Source organism: Ambystoma mexicanum, chromosome 2p (assembly GCF_040938575.1).
Source record: "Ambystoma mexicanum isolate Mex_15411 chromosome 2p, UKY_AmexF1_1, whole genome shotgun sequence".
In the NCBI taxonomy this organism is placed as follows: Eukaryota; Metazoa; Chordata; class Amphibia; order Caudata; family Ambystomatidae; genus Ambystoma; species Ambystoma mexicanum.
Genome location: NC_090923.1, coordinates 553024925 through 553039361, shown reverse-complemented (window position 1 = coordinate 553039361; position 14437 = coordinate 553024925). Strand labels below are relative to the sequence as shown.

The following is a 14437-nucleotide window of genomic DNA, read 5'->3' as shown; positions in this document are numbered from 1 at the left end:
GGCTGTAACATATCGTGCTACTGCAGTGGAATTGTCTGCAATGTACTGCACATCTATGTTTGCATTCCATAAGAGGGCCTAGACGTGCGTGGTACTGAATGATTGCATTGTAATAATTGATATATTTTGATTCTTCTGTTCTTTTTATGTAATACGTGTTCTTAGATGATTTATCTTTAACACTATGTCGAACTGAAGACATGAAGTTGTTCACTTCACCTGTTTCTGTAACTGGTCTAGGGAAACCAAAGCGGCGTTTGGTGTAGTATTTCCCTTTGCTTTTGTATTTGCGACAACAATATTTGCCACATTTGTGTCTTTGAAATTGTACAATCTGTCCATGAAGATCACTATGTGTCCTTTGTGAAGGGATTTCACAAGTGATATATTTTTGGATGAACTGTAAAACAGTGGAAATACTGTCTTGACCAAATGTAGGAGCATCTTTAATCCATGAAAGCATGTGGATATGTGGTGCTCCTCTTGCTTGGTATTCTTTTCTCCAAAAGAAGTGTTGCACTTCTCCGAGGGGAGGAACAGTTTTATTACAAATAAAGTGTAGCATAACAATGAAACGATGATTGAAATATCTTGAAACATTAACAGGATCTAGAGAGCAAAGTTCTCCAGGTGTTAGTATATGTATGTTTGTTTTGTTTTTGTTTGATATGCATAGGAAATCATGCAAATCCTCCCATGCATATTCTGCACAACTTAATGTAACAAACCAAGTGGGTGGGCCAAGGTTTCTTATCATACAACGTACATCTCCGTGACGTCGGAATTAGTACTCTTTCATACCACGCATGTTTGCTAACAGATTTGTAATGCTTGATTGTAAAACCTCTACTTTTTCTTGCACTTTTTGTATTAATTGCATAGCTGACATATTTTGAAAGTGGGTTCCTGATTTCAATATGTGTGCAACTCCGTAACATAGAGTTGCTAGTTCACTTTCAAAGAGTAGGTTGAATATGTATTCCACATTTTGTCTAAATCTGGGATCTTCAGAATACATTCGTAACAAGCGGTATTCTGATGCTGTTATCTGAATAGGTCTATCATCGTACCTTCCTCCTTTGCCAGTAGGAAGGAGTAGAGGAAAAGCACGTGCTTCTATACTTTTTCCCCCATAGGCCTTTGGTTTGTCGCATTTGGTACGTTTCTAGTGCATCATCTATGGTGTCATTAGAGTGTAATGGATGAATTGTATAATGGTCTAAAATATTGGATACTGTAGCAGGATCTACAAATTCAAATTGACCAGTTTCTGGTGACTCTTGAATTATTTCAGTTGTTTCACTTAAGTTTTCTTCAATATTTATTTCTTTGTAGTATTCATTATTGTCTTTTAGATATTGCAAGGCTTGTCTAACTTTATGTAAGTCTTCGAGTTGTTGCCAAAAAATGTTGTCTTTTGTTGGTACACCATTTACTAAGACAAATAATGATTGCTCTATTGGACGTTGCACTCCCAGAGTGTGCACATTTTCTTTCAAATCTAATGGTAAATAAACTACTTTGCCACAAATGCCTTTCACCAATTCAGAGGGAGGTAATTTTGCTGTTTTTTGCTGAAGGCATATTATTGCTTGAAATGGGTGCACTGTTTGAATTATGATGCTCTCATATAAATTGAGTTGTTGCAGGGGCTTTGGTAGTGGGAATAATTCCAAGTTATTTGTGATAGCACGTGAAGGAGTTTGATTGTTGTCAAGTTTTGTATTGCAGTAACTGAAAAGTATTAAGGGGTCAGTTATTTTGTATTTGTTTTCTGCTATAAGGTAGAGAGCTAATTCAAACCATTTGGAATCCTCATTGTCTTCTATTTTGTATGTTACGTCTATAGTTTTTGTGTTACTTTTATAAAAAAAGCTCTGCGGCAACACACACACATGGTTTGGTATTTCAGCGGATGTACTTTTAAATTTTAGTATTTCTTTTTAGTATGTGTGTAGTAGAAGGTTGCCATGTGCAGAATTGTTGCTAGTCTGTTGTTAAGCTATTGCATTTTGTAAGTGGCTTTCACTTCCAAAATATTTTCTCTGGCTATGGTCGATTTCTTCGAGTAGGTCTTTGGGTGTACCATGTAGAAGAGTGTTATTTAAATTGGCTAGTGCTAAAGCAGGACTTTTAGCATAGTACATTTTATAGACTAGATTTCTTATAGCTGAATGATGTGTTGATATGATGGAAGGTGCTTTTGCAAATAGGTCCTGAAATGCAGGCTAATGAATGTCCTTGTAGTCCTGTGTATTTGCGCACTGGACAGGTATCCATATTTTGCAGCACTTTCATATTGATTTTGTCTTTGCCTTTCACATACTGATTGAGAAACTGGCGTAAAGATTTGAAAGATTTTCTGGGAATGTTACAGATTGACGTGCATGGCCATTTTTTATACTGGATGTTCTGGTTCAGTCGAATGGAGAGGTAATTCTGAGTTTTCTGGGGATATTTTTGTAAGCAGTAGTTCTTGTTCCATTATGGTATTATTCATTTTTGCATAACCTCGTCCACTGCTATGGATGGCAATTGTATTTGTTTGGTTTTGTTTGTATGCTTCTTCATTAAAATATGGCTCTGTGCTCGTGGTGTGACTCCATTCACCTCCACAGATATTTAAGAAGTTATTTTTGTTGACATTACGTTTATTGAGAAGTTTTTTTGTAATTTAGTAGTTAGTTTTGTTAGTGCTTTCATTCTGTTTAACACTAAAATGAATAACTTTCTTTTGAGAAGGATTGCACTGTCTATTAAAGCTTCTAAGATTAATTTTCTACGGTAGGTTTGAAGGGTTGTGCATGATTTGTCTCCTGTTTTTATAAGATTCTGAAGGACTCTGTGGCAGAACATTTTTGCTAAAATACTTTTTTTGGTATGGTTACTTACTAGTATATCAAGATTCATAGGAGCAGTTTTAGCAGTAATGGTAGCCGAATTCTTCTTAAGCATTTTTTGTTTCGTTTTACATTTTGATAGAGGAGGCAAGGTTTCTGTACTGGAAGCTTGTTTTGTTTCGCTAACTGACTGTATTACCTGTTTTGTTGAACGTTTTGTACAAACTCTGGTAGAGATGGATGCTTATTTTGGACACTTTTATTTTCATTTGCTCTATTTCTGCGTTGCTTTCTACGGACTTGCTTTTTGGTAGGCATTCTTTGGGGTCTGTTGAAAAATAAAAAGAAGGTATGGGTTGGGCCGTTCTGCAATGTATGTGTGCTGTGTGAATGAGTGTCTGAGTATGATGGGAAAGATGTATGTGGTGGTGTGTGATTGTGCATTGGGCAGTTACAATTAGTTGAGAAGGCTATTCTTCTATTTGTGTGTTACTAAACTGCGGTTCAGATGAGAGTAGAAAGTGAGCTAGTGGTGAGGAGAAGCATTAATAGTAAAGCTAATGGTATAAAATTAAAACAGTGCTTTGTTTTGTAGTACTAACTTTCTAAGGGTTGAGTATGTTATTTGTGTTCCAAAAAAACAGGGATTTGTGTGCCGTTCTGCTTGCTAATCTCTGTTTAATAAATGGGGATTTGTGGGCAGAATGGTTCAGAAATCGCTGTTTTTTTTTGGTGCTCAAATTACATGAATGAACCACACAGTGTGTTTGAGGAACACTAAGAATATTAAGGTAGTATTGTACTTACTCTTTTTTTGTGGAATGAGCAGGTTTTTTCAGATATGTTTTTTATATTTCAGATGCTGCTGATTTTCAGGAGAGTGGTCTTCACTGCAATTGTAAAAGAAAGAAGTTAGTAATTTCGTGTGTTTATAGCACTGATGTTAATGTAGACGTTGATTTTTATGTTTTTGTGGTAGTAGTCTTGTTTGATATCTGAATATAGTGTATGCATGCATTTCATTTGACTATGTGCAGCCTTTATATTTTATTTACAAAATGTTAGTTCAACATGCTTTACAAATGAATAGAATTTTAAGTGCATGAAATTCACTTGTTTTTTTTAAAGCTGTGTTGTAGATAGCAGACAAGTTTGGAAGTGACAGTTGATTATAGTAGATGGGAAAAATTTCAATAAGTTCATTTTATAGGTAGACATGCCAACAATCGGGAGCCCCTGAGAGGGAGATTTCACCACAGCAATCAGGAACATTTTTTTCCCCATAGGATTGCATTGGGATTAACATTAATTTAGGTGGGAGACAGTAAAAAATAGTGGGATTTTTCCATGGAAAATCAGGAGTCTCGCGCCTAAATTGGGAGGGTTGGCATCTATGTATAGGCTATGCAGGTTTAGTGGCATAACTCTGTTTTTATGGATTCATAACAGTTGTGCATGTACTGTGAATAAAATATGCGTACCTGTAGTTTGTATTCATGCAATTGGATATCAATACAGCTGCAAGTAGAAATCTTGGAGATTTGTAGAGTAGTTTTTGTAGTAGGTGCTTTCCAATGATATGAGACTTGTACTCAGAGTGATCAACAGTACATTTGAAGTGCCGAACTCTGATGATGGAGTTAGATGTAGAGGTCTTGGATGTGATTGGTGGATGGTTGTGTGACTGCTTAGCTGTAGCCAATGAGGGAATGGCACCGAGAGTGATGTGGAAAGGGTAGAAGGGCTGGCTAAGAGTTACATGCCGCGGGGACACTGCGGCTATCTGCAGATAGGGCGTGCCACATCCGGGGTTTTCCAGCAAATCCGGTATGGAAAGGGGACTGTAGGGATCAGCCAATCAGATGTTGACATTGTGGATTTGTGTAGAAAGAGAGTGTGTGTCGTGAAGATGCCAGAGGTGGAGAAAGTCAGGGTGTTGGTGCTCGGAGATATGTTTGTCCATGGTTTACAGCAGTATGCTCAATGCAGGCATGTGGCAAACAATTTCGATGTTAAAGGATTGGAGGTGGTGTGGTGTGGTGTGCGCAAAGACAAATGTGGCTGTGTTCTTCTTTATTTGGTCCACAAATGGAGAAAGCGAGGCGCAATGTCAATAAGGCTGTTTGTGCCTTTCTAAGAGATGTTGGCATGTCCTCTTTTCACAATGAAAATATTATGTTTCGTAGCACTTACATTTTTCACAGATATGGAGTCCATCTTATGCTGGTAATCTGATTTTTCTGAGAAATGTACAAAATGCATTGCAACCTTTTTTGGAATTAGAGTCATCTATTTTGCAGTAGATGTTTACGATTTCAAGTTTTTCAAACACTCAAAAACACCACCAAAAGGCTCTTTTCAGAGCCAACACTTCCTCCCAGAGAAAAGTGCATTGGTTTTGCTAGGGCAGCACCTTAACATTTTATATGTCCCAGGACTGTCTGCGGACTTCCAAAAAATGCACAGGGCCCTGCACTGTTTATTTGCCACTTCTATTTTTAAACTGTGAAAGCCGGCTCTGAAAAGAGCCTTTTTTTTGGATTTTTGTTGTTTTATATTTTTTTTGTTTTTTTACACACAACACACTAGGAGAGGAGGGGAAAGGATGGTAAGGAAGGGACACCAACCACGGGGATAAGAAAGGGCAGGTGGAAGGAGGAAGATGTAGGGTGGGCCTTACTTAGGTAGGTAGAAGGTCTTCTGGTGCTCCTTGACCGTAATCTCGAAAGCACTTCGAAGAGTCTCCCCCCAGCAGAGTACTGCGTCGCAGTACATACACAATATTGTGACCCTCGAAAGGTAAGGGTCAACAGCATTGTGAATGGCCTGTGAAGCAGCTGGAGGGATGCGCTCTCCCCCACGAGTGTCTCTTGTGTTGAGAGGAGCAGAAACGGAGGATGCTGTAGGGGAATTCAACCTACTACGTTTATCACAAGGTACAACCTTGCGAATGTCCGCACTGTGGAACGACGTTAGGTGTCGCTTCATGGATGTCATACCAAAGCTGTACGAACCACGTCTCCCATGACTCAGCACCATTTTGCACTGTTTGCAGGTAGACCTTGTTCGCAGGTGCTTTTGGTACATTTCCATGAATGGTAAACATCCGCCACACCAAAGACTCCCGGCGAGTGCTGGTAGTAGGGAGTTCCTCAACTTCATTCTCTTCATCCTTTTCATCCTCGTTCTCTACATCCTCACGCCTGTGCCCGTCTGCAGGCCCTTGGGGAGGTGGTGGAGGGTTTGAAGGTGGTGCTGAGGCAGATGTAGCAACAGCAACCATGGGTGCCATCAGGGTTGATGAGATAATCTCAGCAAGAGCAGCAAAGGCAGCAAAAGTCAATGTGCAATAGCCAGAAGTACAATGAAGATAAGCTCTGGGGTGTGGCCTTTTATAGGGGTGGAGGGGTGCGCTTCGCGAACAGATCGAACACCCAAAAAGGTTCAAAAAGTTCCAAAAGGTATTTGGAAAGCTAGGGTCATTGTCTGGGGCATGTGCAATGTTGAATTTTTACTGTAAAATAATTTGGATTGTCTGAATAAGTTCTTTTAAAATGTTGGGGAACCAGACAGTGTCCGCAAATTAGGACAAATGCTCACCATGGGTGCGGTCACATGATGACGGCGGAAACACGTCCGCGAAGGGAATGGGTGTCCGCAGGACACCAAATGCACAGGAATGGATGTGCGCATGTGCGTGGGTGTTCTATGGACAGTGTTCGGGTCCTCAAACAAATTAAAAGTGCGACACAAGTGAGACAGACAGTTACGGACAGGCGCGATGTTCGCAGGACTTACGGGTGTGGTGCGCATGTGCGTAGATGTTCTGCAAACTGTATGGACAGGTATAGTGTCCTTAGGACACCTCCATTTTGTTTGACTATGGACATCCCAGACACCGCGCGTGTTCTTAGGACAGTTTCAACTTGGTTGCGGACGGTACGGACAGGTATAGTGTCCTTAAGATTCCCCCATTTTGTTTATTCATAGACATCCCGGACACCGGGTATGTTCTAAGAACAGTTCCATCTTTGCTGTGAATGGTATGGACAGTTATAGTGTCCTTAGGACATCCCCATTTTGTTAATTACGGACAGCCCGGACAGGCGTGCTGTCCACTGACATTTTAACTGCTTTTAAAAAAAAATTAGACACAAAGAATTTCATTAAAAGAAACATATTTATTTTATTATATACATATACACAATTTATGAAAGAGAGGGGGAAGCAGAAACTGATCCAAACACAGGGGAATTAGGGGTTTGGAGAGGATGGATGGGAGGGGATGAAGGGATAGAAGTCTCATCAAAACGTTTTTCTTGGAGTTGAGAGTTTGGGTATAGTTCACTGGGACATGGAGAGGGGGAAAAGGTACATTTGGGACAATGGTATTTAATTTTTTCTTTTATGTAGTCCTCCACAAACTGTTTCAAAACATTGACATTTTCCTTCAGCATGTCTATTTTCTGTTCCATGCGTTGCAGAGTCTTTTCCAATGTGTCTTTTGGTGTATTATTTTCAATGTTTGTAGGGTCTGTTAAAAATAAATATATATATGTTAAGTACACATAAAGTAATGATTATTAATTTGCTTATATAGAGAAGTTTGTGATGTCATCTTTGATGTCCTGGGTGTTAGTCTTAGCAATGCACGGTGGTGGCGCGAGTTATGGTTGCTTAACTTACCATAACTGCCAAATTTCAGGGGGTTTTCGGTTTTACTTGGAACCATAACATTCCATTAACAAAGTTGTTTTTACTGATTTTCATAGGCTTTTAGTAGCGCAACTTAACCATAACATCCCTTTAACAAAGTTTTTTTTACTGAATATATATATATATATATATATATATATATATATGTATATATATATATATATATATATATATATATATATATTTCTACTCTACTTATAACTGTATTTTTGTTTCCCGCCTCCCTCCATTACCTTCCCTTACTTGTTCTAAGGCATGCACTTTTTGCCACAACGTTCAGTCTTTTTCACTCACTGTTCACATGTTTCCTCTCTGGATGCTCGGGATCACCGCCTTCGTCACACGCCTCTCCTGCCATTCATGTTTCCTCTCTCGGCTGCTCGTAGAAGTGGAAAGGGGTTTGTGGGGAAAAGCACATGTTCCTTCAGACCTTAACCTGCAGGTTTTGCGATTCATTCCAGCCACTGTCTATGGGGAGCTCCTCAGTCTACTCAGCCAGATGGCAAAGGACTTGTGATATTGCCGAGGACTTAGAGTTACTTTATGTCGACGGTCAATGGGTTTCTTATCTAATCGATAATCGATAAACCATCCTCTGCTACGAAGTGTGCACCAGGACCCCAACCGGCCCATAAAGCTGGGGGTTGCCCAATGGCACGTTAAGATGAATAGCAGCATCCGTGAGATGGATGGGGATGCAGATTAATACTCTAGCATCAAATCAATAATGACAAACTCAATGGTTTGGCAAAGGGAGTCCGTTTAATGACAAGTACAAAAAACGGGGAGTTTCATGAATATCAGCGGTTGCTAGATCTTCCTTCTCGATTCACAACTCCAATGAACTTCATAAAAAACACATCATTTATACTAAAAATTCATCACTGACGCGTAACATTTAAAATGTTGGCATGCAATTCTATTGGTCCTAGCAAGGTAACTTTAATATAGGTACTATATCTGTATATGGTAACGGAGTGATGGGATTGGGTAAACACTTTCAGGTGGGGCATCTAAGCCCTACCTTAAAAATGGCTACTGTAGACGTCACTAAAAGTATGACGTCCCATTGGTTCTACTAACTATAGGACCCTAGATTACTTGGTCCACTATGATTGGGTGGGCATCAACCCCACTCATACTTTTACACTTTGCCTAGCAGCAGGTAGAATGGTTGGCCAGGTGCAGGGTGCACGTCAGCTGCCCCAGCCTTTCTCCAATTATTGCTACAATCAATCATCACTTCAGTGGTCATATGTCAATTATTCCACTGTGGTTGGCCTTGAGACTGCATCTCTGTCTGGAAAAGTTCTGATATCTTTGCATGGCACACCGCCATGCGTAGGTGTGAAAGTCCCCCCTCTTCTCGCTCGGCTCGTCATGTGTTTCAGACACCGTAAAATCACCTCATTCTCCATGTAATTCGTGCATTTGATTTTCGTTTTCTCCACCACCTGCCTTCTGCTTCTTATCTTGACCTTTCTGAGCAGGATATTCTGTTCCTTGCTTCATTAATTGTAGCTACTGTTGACCTACTTTAGCTGATATGACCTTGGCTTTTTGGCACGATTTGTCTCTGTCTGAGTTTCGCTTCTGTCTTTTATTCTTGATTTCTTAACTATGAAACTCTCCTCATGCAACCTCTAGTAACCTTTGGATGATTCTGCCCTTGTGCGTAGTGTAATTATACATATATAAAGTGCTTCAATTGAGGTAGATACGTATAGGTGGCACTTGCCGCAATCTATCTTACTACTAAGCATAGCAAGCTGCACGGTTTTCTTAGCTTTCTTGCGGTTCCAAGCATATGTACACATGTAAGCTAACTGAATATCTTCGCCGTGCTCATGGCATAAGCTTCTTACATTTGACGTTGTCCTTTCACTTTAGGTTCACGGTGTCCCTTATCCATGGCGTTTCGTCTCCTCTTGTCAGGGTCGTCATATCTTCTATATGTGAGTCAGTCCGGGTTCTTCTGACGTCACCATTCGTCTTCCTTTAAGACCTTTTTGGCTTCTTCAGGGACTGTACTCTGACAATCTTCATTCTGTTTCATTTGTTGATATGGATTTCTCAATGGATACTTTTTTTTAATTTGTTTATTTGTTCATGGTTTGTCATAAACCTTTACAAAATATACACAAAATGGAAAGATTAAAACACAAAAAGAAAAATTAACCATTAAAATTTCACACAATCACAGCATATAGACAATGAAGCAGATATCCAAAAACAGAGAATGTCTAACTTAAATCACATACTGTTTTTAAAAAGGAAATTACACGAATAAACAACGTCAATGAATATCCATTTCTAATTCTATACCATATATAATTAGGATATAAAACTATTGTCAAATAAGTCTGCAAAATATTCAGTTCTTTGTTTGACCAAATCAGGACATTTCAGCATAATATGTTCTAGAGTCTCATCTGTTTCACACACCTTACAGAAACGACACCATTTCTTTCTCTCCAACGGATTCCTTATATTTAAGATACAATTGGTATGCATGACATTAAGTCTAAATCTCATGTAGGAGTTTCTAAAGCTCCTAGATGGGTATTTTGTCAAGTAGAATTCCATAGCCGGAAAAAGTTTCCAAAAAGAATGGACTTGATTGTACAATTTGGAAGCTAACACTTTACTCTTTGTCAAAGACCAATACATACCCCTTATAATCTGTTTGCATTTGATGGGTTTGTTCATAACAGTACATTTAGCAATACTAATTTCTTCTAGCATCAGCTCAATTTCATTGTTTAGAGCAACCATAAAGGGGCAAGACACATCGCCCCTGCTTCCGCATAAAAGTTGGTGACTCCCAATAATTGGCATTTTCTCCATAACATAAGCCTTTTAGTTTCAACTAACGAGTGGAGGGATTGTAAACCCAATTCGTATCTCAATACTTCGATGGGGATACAATTAGGTAAAAAGAACAAAAGCCCCCTCCAAACAATACCTTCCAATGTTTTCAGAAAATCATCAATATCAACTGAAAAGATTTCTAGGCCATAAGTGATCCGCGGGACCACTTTACTTAGGTAAAATTCTCTCATTGGTTTCATCGTAAAACCTCCATATTTTCTTTCCAGCATTCGCATCTGTTTTAAAGCCACTTCTGCTTTTGATTTAAGTTGGTTTTCAAACAGTGTGACCGATTCAGTGCCCATAAAGCAATAACCTAGATATTTGAATGCTTTTTGGGGCTTAATTTGTTTGCCTTCACAGAACCAGGAGAGAGAGTTCTGCTTCTTATTGGCCCGTCCCATTCGAATTATAATCGTTTTGAAGGGATTAATTTTTAGGTATAGATTACTTATAAACAATTCAAAAGTCTTAATTAGGCGCTGTAAACCCACTTTGGTATTGTCCAAGAGGAGAAAATCATCAGCATAAGCCAACCACGAAATTCCTCTTCCATTCAGTTTGGGTGAAACCAGACCCATGTTCATAAAGGCAAATTGAGCTCCACTGACATATAGGTTAAAAATCGTTGGTGCCAGCATACATCCTTGTCTTAAACCATTGTTGATTAAAATTTGGGAAGAGAGATCCCCGACCGTCTTCATTCTTACAACTAGCCTAGTGTCTGTGTAAAGTTCAACAATAATGTTCAATAAATGCATTGGCATTTTTAGGGATTTTAGATTATGCCGTAGCATTGGCCTGTCAACAAGGTCACATGCCTTGCTAAGGTCCATAGATGCCACAAAAGTTTGACTCTTCCCCTTAGCCCACGCTTTGCTTTGGATACATCGCAAGACTAACCCACCACAATCCGTACCGCAGTTTTTCTTGAAACCCACTTGGTTCATGCTAAGTATATGATTATCATCCATCCACCTCTGAACATCAATCAATACCAAGGATGCAAATATTTTAGAGTCTGAGTCCGCGATAGCTATGGGTCTGTAGTTGCTGTGCTCCAATCGAGAACCCTTTTTAAATACCGGGATGACAACAGACACCCTCCAAGATTGCGGAATGATTTTAAGTGTACACACGTCTTTGAAAAGTATACATAAGATTCTTGCCCATAAGAGAGGGTCAGCTTTTAGCACCTTATTACTGAGATTGTTTAATCCAGGGGCTCCTGTATTTTTAGATTTTATTATAAGATTCTTTATTATACCTACCTCACATCTCAATGTCCAAGGTAAAGGACTCACTCTATGAGGTGAGTAACATTGGTCGTTGGTCTTATACAACTTAGAAAAATGGCCTGCTCAGATGGCTTCAGGGATTGGATTTATCATTATTTTTACTTGAGTCGGGTCCACATTATTCATTAGTTGCCAGAAGTTATGCGAGTTCACCCCTCTTATTGCTCCTAACATCCGTTCACCATCCCGTTGAGCATTGATATATCTATGGCTCCTCAGCCAGTTTTTGTATGATTGCTTTACTCGTTTAATAGAAACCCAATGATCCGAACCGGCTATATTCAGTTTACGCAGTCTGCGGAGCTCCCTATTAAGTTCTCTTTTTCTTTCGTGAACATCTATGTCCATTGCATGTTTGTGTTGATTTGTCCGAACAGATCTGCGAGGCTTATGTTAAAAAAAATCCTTAATTTTGGATCTAATGGTGCCGTTGAATTCTTTTACCGAGAACATATGCAAACGTTGTTCCAAATTTTTATTTTCATATTCAGCGATGAGCATAGAGGTAAATTTGTGTGTGGAATTAAAGGACCATTTAATCCTATTATTTGCGGTGTTAAGCAAAAGATCCTCCTTATAGCATTGTTTAGCCCTTTCGCAGATTAAAAGTTCAAACTCCATCACAAGCATGCAGTGGTCGCTTGTCGAGACTTGCTTCACTTCAAAACTTAACAATGAAAAACTCAATTTGGCAGTTAGAAAAATATGATCAATAGTGGACTTACAGCCTCTTGCATTCCATGTACATTGGTCATTAGAAATACGCTTTAATCCCCACAATTCGGTGTATTTATACCATAGGAATCCTCTGAGTTTCTGGCTACCAATTACACAGGTTGTCATCTTGAGGTGCAAGGATTCTCCCATCAAACTGTCCACATCACAGTCAGCGTTTAAATCACCTGCTATTATTATTTGACCAGAAGTGTTGTTGGTAGACCACTGATCTATTTGTTTACCTAAATCAATTAAGTTGATTTCCAGCTGTTGATCGGATAAGACATTTGCGTTCCAATACACGTTAATTATCAGTAGTGAGAAGAGATTCAAACCATCTCCCACCGAATAATCAGTTAAGAGAAACGATTGACCTTGTTTCCAAGTGTTTATTTTTTGCAGACCTGGGGACTCCTTTGAAGCCGGGAGTATACCCTACTTAGGTCTGCCTCTCGCACCTTTTGTGGCACATAAATCCTCCACTACGAAATCTTCCCAGCCCACATGAGTGGTCAGCCAGGTTTCTTGTAACAAAATTAGATCAAAGCCATGTAAATCTAACATGAGAGATTCGTTGTTAAAAAGATTGAAATTGCCACGAGAATTCCAGCATAGCAATTTCAAAGCATGATTAGTAACTATGCAGGTTTACCCAATTCCTTTAGATTGGAGATTGCGTCTCGCAAAGAAAGAGCCAGCCATCTCCAATCCTGTTTCTCTGATACATCATCAGTTTTTTGATTGGTGTGATGGAAACTTCGTTCCTCATTTTCTTGCCTTGTTATCCCACCTCTATCAGGGATTTGTGTTGGAATAGACTGGTCCTTAAATGAGAAGATGTCAAAACCCATACGATGAAGAGCTTCTGCCTCCTTCAGTATCATTGACCGAACCAACTGGGATGGAATCACCAATCTGACAAAATCCCATCTTCCCTTATCGATAAAATCGACCATATGAATATCTGCAGAGGTAATAAGTTTGAGTTCAGATATCTCTGCAAATAACAAGAGAATGTAGGGTCTATTTAGCGATTGCATTCTATCATCTTTAAATAAGGAGCATAAAATCAGACTCGGCATATGTGGAATTGCCACAGGTCTGAGCTCCTGCAGATATTTAATATCATTAGATGCTTTATCATTATGCCACCTACCATCCCCCCTTACATATGAGCGATAGTCCTGTTCATTCCTCTCTTCTTCTGATAAGCCCTCATCTTGTTTTTGACAGTTCAACAGAGCATCTTTATTTCTAAGCCTCTTATTTTCTTCTACAATGTTATTCACATTTTTTAGGAGTTCACCAATTTGATCATGGTCATTGGCCTTCCGATTTATGCTAGTATCTGTGATCACTGTCTGTATGGTATCATATTGTGTACGCCCTGCATTCTGCATCTCAGTAGGAAGTGCAGTTTCCTTCTCATTTGTACGCAAACTCGTATTTGTGTGTTCCATTACTCTATCTTGTTCTTTCAATCTTTTATTTTCATGTTGCCCTTAGAAATAATTTTGGGCGTGACAGTGTCCTTTTTCGCAGAGTTGACCACAATTTCCGAAAATTTAGGGGCCACCATGTTATTTCTAGATGTTTTATATTTAAGCGGAGAGGGCACATCAGGCTGACCATTCCCAATTTCCACCCCATTTGTGTGGCATATAGATTTCAGATCAGCATTCCATGTTACCATTGTTTCCTTCACTATGAGGACTAACATGTCAGCTAGTCCTATAGGCAAAGTCTCTATACATTTAACAATAGGTATGAGTAAGCTTGGTAGGACTTTGGGAAAATTGTCAATAGCTGTTACCATAGAAGTCAACAAGTCATTATGTTTTCTAAGTTCAACCAAAATAGCTCGGTTGAAAATACCTACCATCGTCGTCATGTCATCAGCTGGTGGAAAATCATTTATGCCCTCCGATAGGATATCGTATATGGGATCAGACATATTATCGTCAGTAATAAAGATAGCCGGAGTGTCAGAGTCAA

At 39.2% G+C, this 14437-nt stretch overlaps 1 long non-coding RNA gene across 5 annotated transcripts in view; it reads left to right on the top strand.

Annotated features, from left to right (window-relative positions):
- Positions 1-14437, top strand: part of LOC138566548 (uncharacterized) — an 807988-nt gene that overhangs the window by 84082 nt on the left and 709469 nt on the right. For all 5 annotated transcript variants that reach the window (XR_011301960.1, XR_011301958.1, XR_011301959.1 and 2 more), the window contains exon 3: positions 3700-3751. This is a non-coding gene — a long non-coding RNA (uncharacterized lncRNA). The remainder of the gene's footprint in view (positions 1-3699; positions 3752-14437) is intronic.